The 12,627-nt window shown below is 34.9% G+C and overlaps 1 long non-coding RNA gene across 1 annotated transcript in view; it reads left to right on the top strand.

Annotated features, from left to right (window-relative positions):
- Nucleotides 1-12,627, top strand: part of LOC113459646 (uncharacterized) — a 196,005-nt gene that overhangs the window by 154,720 nt on the left and 28,658 nt on the right. Inside the window, exon 4 of the long non-coding RNA XR_003381081.2 lies at nt 8,714-8,775. This is a non-coding gene — a long non-coding RNA (uncharacterized LOC113459646). The remainder of the gene's footprint in view (nt 1-8,713; nt 8,776-12,627) is intronic.

Below are 12,627 nucleotides of genomic sequence, written 5' to 3'. Positions count from 1 at the left end.
TTTGATTCTATATATCCTGTTATAATGATGTGTACATTATTATTCTGGAAGGGAACTTCCTATTTGTACCATCACCCTTTCTGATAGTAATTCACTTTCTCTTAAAGGTCTCATTTCCATCTGCAAGTGCTCTCATCAGTGACAATTGTCTGACTCCTGGCTGTCACACTAAAAAGTAAAATAAAGCACATAGTTATAATGATAGCAAAGCAATTAATGACAATTTTCAAATAAAAAGCCTGCAGAGTGTGATGAGAAAATGGACACCACATTTTTAGCTAACATTTCTGTCAAAAGAATGATGATAGCAGATGGAATAAAATTTAGCAATCTTCTTGACAACAGCTGAGGACAGATCAGCTTGTCACATCCAGAAAGACTGAGAGTCTTTTTTAGATTATTGAGTGATGGCAAATTTAAAGCACATTGTATCAGATTTCTTCATGGCTTTGTGATAAATGGAGAATTCTGACAGAAACAGAAGGGCTAAATCACTCTCATTAAGTTGCAAGTCTATGTTCAGCAAAACAAGCACTCTCAAAAGGCTGAAAATAATGTTGAGCTGCCCAAATGGATCATTTAAAGCCTTTTTGCAAGGATTTAGTGGTATGAAATATGCTTTGTAATCCATCACGTTGGTATGAAAGACTTGTTGAGTTACTTGTTGAGTTAATCATTAGTCTGAAAGCAAATCTATGAAGAAAGGCAACTCTAGTAGTGGTTAAACAGCATATACCATAATAGTTTTAATGGCCATATTTTTCCTTGGTAAATTAGTATACTTTGTCTTCCTGCTTAGATGCTCTCATCTTTTTTCTGGTGTTCAGTGTCAATGATTTCTCATGACCAGCTTATAGTGGAAGCACAATTTAGATTCAAATTCAAGAATAAGTAATTGTCAGTAAGCTCCCAGCTCTGCTTGGTTTTCTTTCAAGTTTATCAATTTGGTAAGAGTTTAAATTAGAACTTTGCCTACTTTTAGCATTTTGCACTTGCACATTTCAGGTGTAAATGAGTGTAAAAATGTAATAAGTGTAGATGGAAGACATGTTATGCTTCACCTTTATGTGAAACAGTATCATTTCACTGAGTTGTAATAAAGTCATTTTATTATTAATCTCTTTTTCACAGAAAAAGCACTTTTATTCTAGAAATGTCTCAAATATCTAGCTAATACAATTTGTGGTGCTTAATTAATCTGATTGTATCACAGAGCACCAGCCAAGAACTGCAAAACTTCTCAAGGTAAGCAAGCACTATAGTACTTAGTATTTTCTCAAATCTAGAAGTAGAACAGGCTATCTCAAAACATACCTCCACAGTATATACCACATTTTTTCTACTTCTAATAAATATTTGGCCAAACTTGTGCTGTATTTTGTTTTCATTGTATCTTCTTCAGTTTTTCCAGTAAATAAAGAAGGCCGATTTAATATGTATGGTGTGACAGAAAACATTTTTGAAGGAAAACAAGTTCACATGGCAGCTTTGATAAGTAGCATTGAACAGTCCCTTAGAGACTTGTGTTTCAATTACTTCTGGATCAGTTTTCTGAGGTCATTTTGAATAACCAGTGTTCCTGCATGATGAAAATAACACCTTGTCCTGAGCATGAATTCTTAGAACTTTTGTGCATTTGTGGTTTAGGAATTGCTTCACAAAATATTGTTCATAATTTTGGGGGTATATCATGTGTTAACAAATGAATTCAGGTGTAAAACTTCTAGTGAAAGCAGACAAATGTGCAATACAACCATTTAGATTACATTAAATTCTTAGCAATCTTTTGACATAAAGAATATTAAATAATAATAAATGTTAATAATAAATAATATTAAATTTTAAAATTCACAGATGACTCCTTATTTTTTTCTTTAATTTGTCATTAAACTTGTAGTAAATAGCCCATATTAAGATGCTATTTCTTTATCACAGCTTTCAAGGTAATTTAATAACCAAAAATTGGCCAAGATTCTCTGATGAATTCCAGTACTATTTTTTTCTTTATAAACTGTTTCAACATTCTCTACACTTTCCTGAGCAAACCAAAATATCCTAGCTGAACAGTAAAAGCTAATGGCATTCTAAGTAGGTTTTTCATTTCAGAAGATCTATGTTTATCACTACAAAACTATTGAAAACTTTCATGTTTGTAATGAATAAAGACAAAAATTCCAGTGTTAGTGGATTCTTTTCAAAGGTATTTGTAGAAAACCCCACAAAAACAAATAAGAAAAAAGGTAGAGCCCAATACTAGAACATGACTGGCAGCCTGCTCATGTATAGCTGTGCTTTCTACATCACAATTATTATTTCTCAGGTTTTCTTGTAGTTCAGTCTTAGAGGAAAAGCATAGGGCCCATAAAGGCTTTGGAGACATAGATAAAGCTAAGGAATCCTTGTGTATAGCCACAATACACTGCTAACAGGCTTGTGCAGCTGAGTTAAGGAAAGCTTTAGGCTTTGCCAGTGACAATGGAGTATCTGACTCACAGATAACACTCACTCCAAATGGCACTTCTCCTTCGTGACAGTTCTGGTTTATCACGTCCTGGTTACTGCATAACAAACGTGTAATGTTGGCCATTTACAGAGCTTTCCCTTCTCTCTTCTAGGTTTGTATATGCTTTCCCAAGAACTATTTTTGGAGTTGTCAGCCAGGCCTGATGAAAATGGCAGGGAAACTATATTAACTTGAAATAAGCCAGTGAGCTGTGCATCTCTGCAGCCTCAGTGATCGCGAGTCATCACGTGCTCCCTGGGTGACTGACAAGTTTACGCTCAGAACAGTCCCTTCGCTATGCCATGATTTATTTATATCAAATTCTATACAATCGAAAAAATGTTTTTCCACTTCCTTGTGTAGTTGCAAAAAGAATTCAGAAAACAAATTTTAAAATAATATCTGATAATAAAAAAGGTGTCTAATATGAAAAGTGTTTAATTATCTTCTACAGATGAAAAGATGTGAAAGAAGCAAAAAAAATCTTAAGGCAAATGAGTGGGTTGCCTATGCTTTTACAAGTACTTATCTCGACATTTCCTGACAATAAACTTTGATGTAATACTACCGAAAACTCACTCTGGTTTTGCATTTAATAATTTAAATAATTTAGTGTATAATTTCTGCAGTTGGATTTAATTTTAGAAAACCTGAACTGACTGGAAATTTGAAGTTTCAAGACAAAGTGTGTCTTTCACTTTTTACCCAATAAATTAAAATGGGATCCTCCTTTTTTGTTTTGAATCTCTTCTACTGAGTATGTAGCAACAGCTGACCTCCATGAACAGGAATAATTAATCTTGTCTCCACACCAACACCTTAGAGTTTTGTCATTACTTTAATTTGCTTTTGATCAAATTACATTCTCTCTCTAGAATCACCTAGCCTATTTTGTCCCTTCTAAGGGAAAGTACTGTAGAGCTGATCCTATTTTATAGAGCAGAGGGTTCTCTAGTTCTCTCTTTCAGCTTAAATTATTTTCTGACTCTAGACACAAATATTCCTTCCCTATGCTTCAAATATTTTGCCATTGAAAATTGTTGTTTTACCTTTTCTTAACCAGTAAAACTACCTTCACGTTTCTTGAGTCATATTTCCCTTTTTCATTCTTTTTTCACCTTTCTTTCCTCCCATTCCACAGAGAAACACATCTAATTAAAAAAAAACCACTGAATAATTTTGCAGATATTTGTAAAATATATAATTTTTGATTTAAAAAATTAGATGAGAGAACTAAACTGAATGAGAACCTTGTAATTAAGCACATAGCAGCTACTAAATTTCTAGTCTATACTAGTTATGTTACTGAATACCCTTATTAAATAGGACAATTATTCTACCTACTGTTAGGACATGTTAAAGATTTCATTTGTTTTTTTTCAGTTGCGTATCAATCTGCTGATCTCTGTAGGTTGATCTATTTCTCTATTGTTGCTTTTTGGGGGTTTCGTTTATTTAATATTCTTTATATCAATTATTCTTTTAGTCTTTTTGCCTCATTTTAAAATAAATTTTTTCATTTTCTTCATCTATGTCTGCCTTACTGAACTCACAGCTGCCTGTCAGTTCTCAGGACTCCATGCTGTGGTTCCAGGCAGATTGGATTATGTCTATGTAGAGATAAAAGTATACCACTGCTCTGGGTTCAGGAAATGGCTCTGAAAGTACTTTCACTTTGAGGTGTCTGACCTACAATGTAAATATAGATGGAAAGTCACATACAGCAGTTAGAAGTGAATTTTGTTGAAAATGAGGTTATTAAAAGAAAGATCACTGTGAAAAATCTAGATTTTTTACTGAACACCACTTCTTTTTGACTCTTTTCTTTCAACTAGTTATCTTTTTTTCCTTTCAACAAAAACTCTTTGATGTATTTTCCACCTAAATGAAAGTATTGTGCTAGGGATGCTTTTCCTTTCCCAGAAACACTGATGGAACACTACTAATTAGTTTTTAATTGGTGATTTTACTGATCAATTTTATTTTGACTTTTTTTCACCAGAATTTGATTTTCACTGTATTTATGTCTTAGGTTTAAAAATTCTTTATGATTATTGTTTCCTCTTCCTGAAAAATACAAAATTTCTTCTTAATTCTAAATGGAAAAATACACTTTCATATGCTTCTGAAAGAATTGATCTATGCTTTCAGATATTCTTTGCAGATCTGAAAATAAATACTGGAATTTAACCACAGTTCCAAGCTCCTATTATTTCTATGTCTTTTTGAGGAAATGCACATTTATTCAAAACAAACCTAAAATGAACATGAAGACTGCTCAATTTTTCTTCTTGATGTCCCAAAGACTATATACCCTTAGTGTACCACATAAATCAAATGGTTGAAAAATAGATCTGATTTAGAAAAAAATGCATATCGGAGTATTTGCATCAGATTTATACACAGAAGATCATCAAACATTGGCAATCAGCAAGAATTAATTTTAGCTTAAAGATTATATTTTGTGTAGATGTACGAACAAAACCAATTACTTTCAGAATTATTTTAAAATATAGAGAGTAAATCTTGCAAAAATTCCCAGTATCATGTAACTCTTACGAAAGAATGAGTACCATTTTTTAGGAAGAAAAATAATTTTGCCTCATGCTTGTAAGGCACAAGGTACAGATGATAGCTATTAGGTAATTTAACATTTTCTCCATTGACCTTTGTAAATTGTCCTGCAAGCCAGTAAAAAAGACATTTTTAGAAGTTCTGACCATTTTATATCTCTCCTCATTATATCCATTTGTAGTCCTTAATCATATTCCCCACATTAAACTATTCTTGTTCTGCTCTTTCTATAGATAGTAAACCAAACCAGGGGACCCATAAGTGCTTCTCTTGTCCCAAGTGCAGTTCAGTGTGTTACCCACATCCCACTTTATCTCAGAGTGATATCTGGGCAAAAATCATCCTTTCTCACACCTTCCTATTCATTTGTAAGTGTGTAGACAAGAAGGAAACCATAACCTACTACAGCTGTCTGGGCATACAATAAAGCCTTGTGGAGGTACCAGTGGTGGGTTTCCCTGGGTCTGGATTGAAGGCACTTGAGACAATACTTTGTGTTTGGACTCAAGCGTTTACTATTTCTTATCAGTAAAACAGTCTCACTGATGTGAGCTTGGCAGCTTTTCATCAGAAGGCACAAAATGGCCAACAATCTCGTTACAAGGTCTTTTAAGGCTAAACTATCCAGTTAAGAACTGATACCTAGATTTTCCCTTTTAATGCAATAAGTGATCCCAAAGAGCCTGCAATGTGGACTTTTCTGCCCAATTACAAAATGCCACCCAAACCCATGAAGAGCAAAGGCCTTTTCTGCTTTCATACATCTGCACTGGTGAGGAAGTTGGATTGCATGGGAGACTGGGAGAAGGCACAGCCAGGACAGGTGACCAAAACTGACCAAAGGGATACCCCAGACCATGAGACATCATCTCAGTATATAAAGCGGAGGGAAGAAAGAGGAAGGGAGGGGGGACATTTCAAGTGATGTCGTTTGTCATCCCAAGTAACTGTTATGCATTATGGGCTCCTGCTCTCCTGGAGATGGCTGAACACCTCCCTCCCCACAGGAAGGAGTGAATTAATTCTTTGCTTCTGTTCACAGCTTTTGCTTTCTCTATTAAATTTTCTGTACCACAATCCACAAGTTCTCTAGCTTTTACCTTCTGATTCTCTCCACAGTCACTCTGGCAGGGAAGAGCAGAGGAGAGCTCCAGCATGGGGCTGCTTGGCTGGGGTTAAACCACAGCACAACCCCAACCCTTTGCCTTTCCTCACAGGAGAGATGTACCAGGCCTGATCATCTTTGTGGTCCTCCTCTGAGCTAGGCCCAACAGATCCATGTCTTTCCTGGACTGAGTACCCCAGAGCTGGAGGCAATGTTTCATGTGGGGTCTCACCAGGGCAGAGCAGAGCAGAGGGGCAGAATCCCCTCCCTCCCCTGCTGCCCACGGGGCTCTGGATGCAGCCAGGACACCTTTGGCTCTCTGGGCTGGGAGTGCCCATGGCTGGGTCATGTCCAGCCTCTCACAGCACCCCCGTGTCCCTCTTGGCAGGGCTGCTCTGGATCTGTTCATCTCCCAGCCAGTGTTGATTCCTGGTGTTTCCTCGATCTTACACTTAGCCTTGTTGAACCCCATGAAGTTCATCCACTGATGTAATCACTCTATCATAGAAGGCCTTTAGGTTGGTCAGATAGGACTTGCCCTGTGCAGTGAAACCTCATGATTTAAAGTATATCAAATGCTTAATAACTTCTTTCAGTAAAATAACACTACAAATTTAAGTGTGCTTTGGGTTTTACAGAGCAAAATAAGGAATTAATTTTACAATTATTGAGCTTACATCTTTTAAGAAAGTAAAAGCATACTGAATGTCAGAAGCTGATGTGTGAAATGAGGCAATTATTTAAATATTTCTTTACTTTTCTGTAGTGCTATATGATCTACATCTCTGGGCATCCAACAAGAAACCAGTGATGGTTTTAGAAGGCACAAATAGAATTTCTCCCATTAGATATGAAATAAGGACTTTGCTGAGTTTACATTATATTTTTTTCTGTCAGAGACCCAGGAATCAATATTTGCATGTATCTTCTATTATAGCTACCTGTTAAATTATCTCATTATTTTCCCTTTCTTCTCTTGGAATAAGCAGGGAAGTAGTGGAATCTATTGCACTACCTACCGTTTGCAATAAGCAGTACTTCTAAACCTTATCAAATTAAATTTGGATTAGCATATCAAAGTTGATTGTCCTAAGGGCAAAAATTTATGATAAAGTTATTCCTTAATTTTTAGACTATGCTGCAATACAAGCTTCTTTCCCGTCAGCCTGGGAGGTTCAGAGCCCCTGCTTGCCTCAAACCTACAGAGACTTCTCACCAGGAAGCTGGAGGCTGATCCTGTAGCTGGATTCCAAATAATTCTTTGAGTTCAGCACAGGGAAAAATAAAAAAAATCCCCCACTTTTATCATGAATCTGAAGCTGTCAAGAATGTTTTGAAAAATTTGGATTACATTTCTGATACCTGAGTTCCATCCAAAATTTATTGTTCAACTTTGTGAAGAACAGAGAATCGGCAACACAAGCACCCTAGTGGGAAAAGGGTATTCACTTGGGATGTCTGAAGTACTGAATTTGTTCATGCTTTCTTGGGTTCTTATGTCACTGGTACTGTTATAATGTTGAAACTTAACTTATTTAATGAATATAAAATATTCACGTGAACCAAAAAAAAGTATTATTGTGACTTTAGATCAGGTTTAAATGGAGCATAGGTTGTATTGAACTATGCAGTCCATTAAATAATTACCATTACAAGCCCAACAGTGACATGTAATTAATATTACCCTGCTGCAGCAGTGAGCTGCATATTTCCCTCAGCCATGTAACACCTCCTTGTGTACCTTGCACACATGCTCTGTGATGCACTCACTTGCTTCATGATGCTTATGGTTTCAGCATTTTTGTATGAAATGCTCTTAAATCTCAAAAATCTTTGATTTCTTTCACTTGAAATGGTATTTATTATGTATCTTGCCACATAAGTTGGAATGCAAAAGACAATGACGAGGAAGGAGAAGAGAAAACACGTGAGGAGGTAAATAAATAAACTGTTAAATTTTTCAGGGCACAAATTTGTGTGAGATCAGCTGTGAGGGTTAGTCAGTCATAGCTGAATCATCGAAGATCCAGAAAAGAGGACTCTAAGCACCTTCTTCAGCTATAATTTACATATATTTACCTTTTTTTCAGCATAATTATTTCTTACAATTGGCCTCTGACATAGACCTTCTGACCCAGCTGTATTCCACAAGCCATATCAGAGATATTGTGAAATGAAATATAACTATGTGTCAGTAAGTGGTGTGATTCTAAGGGAGACTCACTGAAGCTAAATGAGTAATTGGGGCTGAGAAAGTTGGAGCAAGGGTGATGTGCTTCCAAAATGCTCCAAAAAGAGATTTTTGCAAATTCTAGCCACTCCTGCCTGTAGTAGACCATAGTATGCAGAGGATATTTTTGCCTGTGTGTTAGGCAAAATAATATTTTGTTTCTAAATGCTAAATTTCCAACTGCATTTGATTACTAAATGCAAAACCATCCATTTGATGAAATACTGCAGAAGAGATGAACTCGAATTGAAACCCAAGAGCTGATCAGTTGAGGTTTAAAAATGTTTTTTTTTTCCTACAGAATACATGGAAATTACAAGAAGGAATGGAAAACAAATGTTTGAAAAATAGGGAATGGTTTAGGTAAGTTTATATTCAAACTCTGAAAATTCTCAGGATCTGTGCTAAATGGATTAACATATTATTAAAGAAAACAATGAGAATTATTTTATTTGAGACCAAGTGCTTTCTGGATGAAAAGAGTTCTATACTTTCATCATTTTGAATCCCTCTACAATACAGATACAATCCTATGAAAGGATTGTATTACAGTACAAGATGCATAATTTCTTCATTATATATGTCATAGATCCTTCCGTAGGTCTAGTTACAGTATTACTTTTAGGTACATATAATGTATGTATATTGTATATTAATGTATATACATACATACAGCATATGTACATATATACATATGCTGAGAATCTAAAAGTTGTTGATTTTGGTGGTAAATGAATTAAACTGTGATTAGGGTGTCAGTAACTGTTGCAAACATCTTTTGTGAAAAAGCCTTTCCTTAGGATTTTTCCTCTTGATAAGCTGAGAGGCCTCCGGAACAAAATGTAAACATTGATTATCTGCTGCTGTGGAATGCAACAGGTGGATCTGTGATTGGCCCATCTTGGATGTTTGTAATTAATGGCCATCACAGCCCAGCTGGCTCGGACAGAGAGCCAAGCCACAAACCTTTGTTATCATTCTTTTTTGTTCTATTCTTAGCTAGCCTTCTGATGAAATCCCTTCTTCTATTCTTTTAGTATAGTTTTAATGTAATATATATCATAAAATAATAAATCAAGCCTTCTGAAACATGGAGTCAGATCCTCATCTCTTCCCTCATCCAAGAACCCCTGTGAACACCGTCACAACTAATGAACTAATAAAGACAGATCAGAGGAAAAATCATGAGTTTTAGACATTTTGGGATTTATGATGTATACCAAAAAGAATGAAAATAGTCTTCTCCATCAGATGTTTTAATCTAGATGAGGAACCATTTCATCCAGGAGGCCACACTGCAGAGTCTGTTTTCAGAAAAAAAAAAACAACTAAGGGATTTTTTTAATGACAAAAGCCAAATTTCAAAGCCTCAGAAAATTTTGGAGTAAAATTAACTGTGAATTTCATGGCTTATGTGAACTGAATTACCACTTATTTAGCTCTTTGGTATTAACTGCACCTTTATAACCAAACAAAAAGGTAATTATGCAGCATTTTCACTTATTGATTATTTTTGTATCAGGTTTGCTGATTGCATTGCCAATAATTAGGGCACAATACTGCTTTATTTCATGGTACTTAAACTGCTAGAATATGGTGCCTGTTGGATGAGCAATTTGCCTCCACAAAATGCTGGAAATGTTAAGATTGTGGTCCAAATATATTGTTTGCAGAACAAAAATTGAAATTCTTATCTGTATTGGAAATCAGAATACAGTTACAAACTCAAGTAGCTGTTTTCAGGTATAGACAGATACTTGTGTGCATCATTAACTGACTGGTGTAAAGATGCATAACTGATCATCAAAAGTCTACATGATTATTTACAGGGAAGTTCTCAGCTACTCCAGAGTACTTAGGAAATATTAATGTTGAGACGATAATGATGATGACAGCCCAACATCCAATTGAACAATGCTGGAATTTAGAGTGTCACAGACCAAGAGCAAATGGTCAATAATCCCTCATGGCAGTTGTAAACAAGCCAAGAATCCATGAAGCAAAATATAAAATTTTCATACATGACAAATAACTAACATTTGTTCTGTAGACAATTAGCAGCCATGTAGAGATGTTTGTCAGAAAGTATATTGTGTGTCCAGGAAGCTGTATCTAGGATCTTTGTATCCCAGAAATTGGACAGGCAGTGTTTACTGTTTGTTGAGCAATGTCTCTTTACTCTGCCTTGATGCTTGCTAAACTGCCTCAGGACAGGTAGGAAAGTTAATTCATTAATTTGGTATTTTTCTGAATTTTTTGTTTAGGGAGATAAGGAATCTCCAGCTAACAGGAATGACAAGCTTGCAAGGAAGAGTGAATGACTGATTAACCATAGTGTCAAAGCACTCATAAGAATTTTGAATAGATACTAGGAGTAGAAGTTATTCCTTTGACTTCAGTGAGGCCAAACTTGTACACCATGGTGCTACCTAAACAGAGACAGTGGCATTGAGTGATATTTGGCTGTTTCTGAATTCCTGTGTATAACATTCTGTAATATTTCTTCAACCATATGTAATGCTTGTCTGCAGAAACTATAATTTCAGTATGAAACAGTAGCTATAATTCAAAACATAGATTTATCTTTTGGGTTTAGTTTAGTATTTACCACTTAATTTCAGGTTCTTTTAAGAAGACAGAGGAATGTTATTACCTTTATCAGTCTCTGTTATTCCATCAGTGATTATGTCGTAACTCATTTGGTGATTCATTCTCACAGTTATTTCAGTTTTTCTGAATTTTATTTTTTATTTAGGGCAGAGAGTTAAGGGAAAGTAATCATAAGATAAATAAAGACTTTTCTCTCCCATCTTCTTTTAGTAGAGTTTAACAAATCTGCCTTGACTGACAGAATGGATTTTTCATTGAGTACAATGTGCTGTTTCTTGAGACTACATTTATACATAGAATATGTTATCAGAATAATGATAACTGCAAGCAAGTCTGAGAACTTAGCAGCAAAAGGAATGCATTTAATGAGTTTACTCGCATAGAAATATATCAAAATAGCGCAATAGATTTCTTAATATGTGCATTTTGAGCCAATATACTATACCTCTAAATGTTCCTCAGATTTTAAATATATAGTTTTCCATATTTAAATTAATAAAGGAGAAATACTTTGCCTAGGTATATATTTTGTTATAATAATAACAACAATTTTCTACTGTTCATTCACATGAAAGACATTAGCCCACATTCCATTTTTTTACAAAAGTAAGAAACAGTTCTAGCTTCTACAATATATCAACAAAAGGCTTGCTGGAAATATAACACACTTAAGGTAAAAATTATAAAATAAAAAGAAACCCATTAATTTCTTAGAGATTCACTTTTAGATCCAGATCCTCAAACAAACCAGGAGTCTCAGTAGAGTTTCATCAGTTTATAACAGCCATGGATTATGTCTATAATAAGACAAATGGGAAATTGTACATTTAAATAGAGCAATCACTATGTAAACAGAGACAGCAGAACTAGATAAATCATTATTCCTAAGAAGAAAAACTGAGTGTCATTGATTCCAATCCCATCATAAATACAAAATGACATCTTATTTCTGGTAAAAGTGATACCTTTCTTTTTCCTTTGATTAGTAGAATAACTAATGCAATATGTGTGGAAATATATCATACTTAGCTTTGATAAAACTTCAGGGGAAATTTTGTCCAGGTTCTGATACCGCACAGCAGAAAAGGTATGGCCCAATAATAAAACCATGGGACAGACCATAAGAGTGTTTTGAAAGAGATGACATATGGGAGAGAGTGTGGGCATTGCTTAGCTGTAGAATAGAAGCTCTGAAGGTGATACAGAAACAACATTTAAATTGGAAAAGATAACTGTGAAGAGACAGAAAATAAATTCCTGACCACATGAAAGGTGATAAAATGGGTGGAAGATTCAAAATAAGCAAATAATGATCAGACAAGGTACTAAGAGAAATATCCAATATTATGATATCTGGTTTCTGTATAGCCTTCAGAGATGGTGATGCATCCAAATAGATTACTGGACAGGGCTATGGTATCTGCATTGTTGAAAGTCTTAGGAATGACATTTATATCATAAACTGAAAGTAAGTAAAAAATAATATTCTATTTTCCTTCATATACATGCACTGATGTAAGAAAGAATATTGACTGGGGAAAGAATACTGACTAAATAAACTTTGTATGGTCATTCCAATCAGCATTTTTTGGTTATACTGAAATT

Source organism: Zonotrichia albicollis, chromosome 5 (assembly GCF_047830755.1).
Source record: "Zonotrichia albicollis isolate bZonAlb1 chromosome 5, bZonAlb1.hap1, whole genome shotgun sequence".
Taxonomy (NCBI): Eukaryota; Metazoa; Chordata; class Aves; order Passeriformes; family Passerellidae; genus Zonotrichia; species Zonotrichia albicollis.
This window is presented reverse-complemented; position numbering and strand designations above follow the sequence as displayed.